This window comes from Callospermophilus lateralis, unplaced genomic scaffold, assembly GCF_048772815.1.
Source record: "Callospermophilus lateralis isolate mCalLat2 unplaced genomic scaffold, mCalLat2.hap1 Scaffold_43, whole genome shotgun sequence".
NCBI lineage: Eukaryota > Metazoa > Chordata > Mammalia > Rodentia > Sciuridae > Callospermophilus > Callospermophilus lateralis.
The window spans coordinates 966646-969725 of NW_027514380.1; positions in this window are offsets into that span (position 1 = coordinate 966646).

The following is a 3080-nucleotide window of genomic DNA, read 5'->3' on the forward strand; positions in this document are numbered from 1 at the left end:
TAAGCAGGAGCTGAGGCTCAGAGAATTTAACTGGTTTCCACGAATTTGAATCCTGCCATAGAGGGCTCTGAAGTCCAGTTTCTTTCTGAGACACCACCCTCCTCCAGCTCTATAGACAAATGAGCTGACCAAGGAACTGATTTTCTTCACTACCATCATTATCATTATAATCATAGGTCACTCAGTGATGGAAGTCCAAAATGGAATCCGGGAGAATTTGGTTACAAGATAAATGTATCCTGACACGGTCTCAGGGCAGCAAGGCAGTTCCCAGTTTTGACTTCCCAGAAGAACTCCAACTTAGAGAAAGGTTGCCAGACAGATATGGGACACCTAGTTAGATTTGAATTGCAAATAAATGGTGAATAAGCATAAGTATGGGTATAAGTATGTCCCAAATTTTTGAATTGACATACTGAAAAAAAATATTCAAATATGCTTAGTTGAAATTAAATTCTGAGTGTCCCATGTTTTTATTTGCTAAATCTGGCACCTTAATCCCAGAGTTGAAGGCATGCTGGGAAGTCTCATGCTGGGCTCCAGGTCCCAAGCTTTGCTCCAGCAAGAGTTGCCATAGCAGCCTAGCAGCTTCCCCTTGCCCCTGTGCTCTCTAGGCTCCCAACTAATCAAGCTACTTTCAGTTACACCATTTGTCAAGCTGCTTCTAACTTGCTGCTTTTGGCCTCTGATATTTACACTTCCCTCCTCTGTGCTGTCTTCTTCCCCCTCTTCCTCTTTTCTGGCAAATTCCTATAGATCCTTCAGTCTGACTTAGAGCCACTTGTGCCAGGAACCCTTCCTGGCTATCCCTGACTGGCTCTGCTCTTCCACCCAAGCACTGGATTGATTGTACTCTGCCCCTTCCCATGGCATGCCCTGCTCTTCCCCACTCTGTCCTGGCAAGCAAGGGACATGTCAGACTCACCTTGCCTTTCTGCACCTAGCTTCAGCACCTGGTTGCAGGTGAGAAGACACTAAGAGAATGAATGAATGCAGACTGTCCTGCCAAAGTTGGGTCTTCTGAATGACTGCTTTATTTCTCTCTTCTTTCCTGAGTCACTTTCATTGACTGCATCCTGCTCCCCCCTGCCCTCCTAACCTCAGCAATGCTTAGGTCAGCAACAGCCCTTCAGGTGAGCAGAGAGCAGCTAGGACATGGAAGAAACTCCTGGCACCCTTTACCCTGTTCATGTCCTCATTAGGCCAGCCTAGCTGCAGGTCTGCCTAAACCTCTTCTGCCTCTGTTTTCCAAGTCCTGCTGGCTAAGGCCACCCCTTGGTCCCAACTTGGTTCCTTAAATGATCTCAGTTGGAGCTTGCCCCTTGGGAGTGGGGACATTCTGGTGTCATATGGCCCAGGGTTAGGGCAAGTGGCAGCGTTTGGTGGGTTTCAGAACATCACCCATATGCTCCATATTCACCCACTCAAAGCTTTGCCCACACACAGCCTGGCAGCAGGAGCAAGCAGCCCAGAGCTTAACCCTTGAGGGGTATTTGGAAGACAGCTTCAGAAAGATCCAAGCACACACATCCGGAGTTAGGAGTTAGGCTTGAGACCCCCTTGTAGTGTCCAGCCTGCTTCCAGTCAGAGCTCGGTGTATAGAAAACTGGGAGGGAGACAAGAAATACCTTGAAGAGTGGAGTGGGATGGGGTGGGTGAAGAATGTGACCCCAGGGGGTGCTGAAGGGCCTAGAGAATGGAGCCGGGCGGGGCAAGGGCTGAGGTTGGAGGCAGGAGCTTAAGTTGGATTCCCAAGCCACCAACTGGCTCATGGCTCTGACTCTGACTTTTAGAGGCACAAGCTTTCCGCTCCTTCGTGCCGGTGGCCCCAGCCTCCCCTGTCTATATCAAGAGCACAAAAAGGAAAAACACCTTTGAGACTCAAATTAACTCCAAAAATAGAACCTCTGGGCCCCCAGTTGAAGGCAAGAGAGCTCAGGGCATGCACAGCACCGCGACTCCCACTTTCTGGGTCAGTCACACGTTTTCCTGGAACCCCTAGTTCCTTCTACCAGGTACCCCGATGCCGGAACTGCCGCCCGCTCTAGCCCCTTCCACCCAGTCAAGCCAGGAACCCTTGTGCCAGGGGTTCCCGAATCGCGAGAGGAAGCTCACAGAGAGCGAGGCGCGGACTCTGGTGACAGCTTCTAGGGCGCTGCCAGGTGAGTCGGGGGCTGCGCAGGTTCAGGTGAGTCAGGGTCTGCGACAGGTACGGTGCAGTTCGGTGGCTCTGGAGGCTGTGGCTGAGTAAGAGGGCTGACAGGTTGGTGTTTTCCCCTCCTCCTCCCAGTCGTTAACCACACCCCTGCTGCTTTCCTCCCCACTTTTTTAAAGGGTGGGATGTGCAGTCTGTGCCTGCTCCAGCCTCTTACCATAAACTCTCAAATAGACGCTGCCGCCAATTCCCTGAGCTGCCTGGCTGACCTGGGGCCATCTCTGCCGTTCCCCTGACCCAAATGGGCTCCTCAGGAGCCCCCGCTTCCTACCGCCTCTCCCTCCTCCTCCCACTCCTCTGGTGGCCTTTTGGAGGCCACACTTGTTTGGCTGGCTTTGTAGTGGAAGAGGGTTACCTGTCACAGTCTCAGCACCTGTGTCCCAGTCTCTGCATCCACACTAGGCTCAGCCCCCTTGTAGGAAGGACATCAGGTGAATACTACACAGGGTGCTGTCAAAACTGATTCAGTTCCTACCTAAATGCTAAAGACCAAGTGCCTGAGCTGAGACTAACAGGCTCAGAGGCCGGAGGTGAAAGTGTCAGAGAAGCCAGACAGCTTTCTCCTGGCGTTCCTCCCCACATCAGTTCACTTGGATAACTAAAGAAAGAGTATGGTCACCTGGTTATTCAGGACAGTGGGATTTGAAGCAGGGATTCAAGGGCAACGTACAACACTTCTTCCATCCCTCTGGAAAGATCCCAGACTTTCTCCAGATTGGGAGGAGGTGAACTGGACTCTGTAGAAGGTCAAAATACTGGCATGCACTCATTGTCACCCACGTTCTCAGAGTTCTTATTCAGAGTCCCTTCTCCACGACTCCAGAAGTTGTGTCATCCTGCTCAGCCACCTGTGACAGCCAGGCAT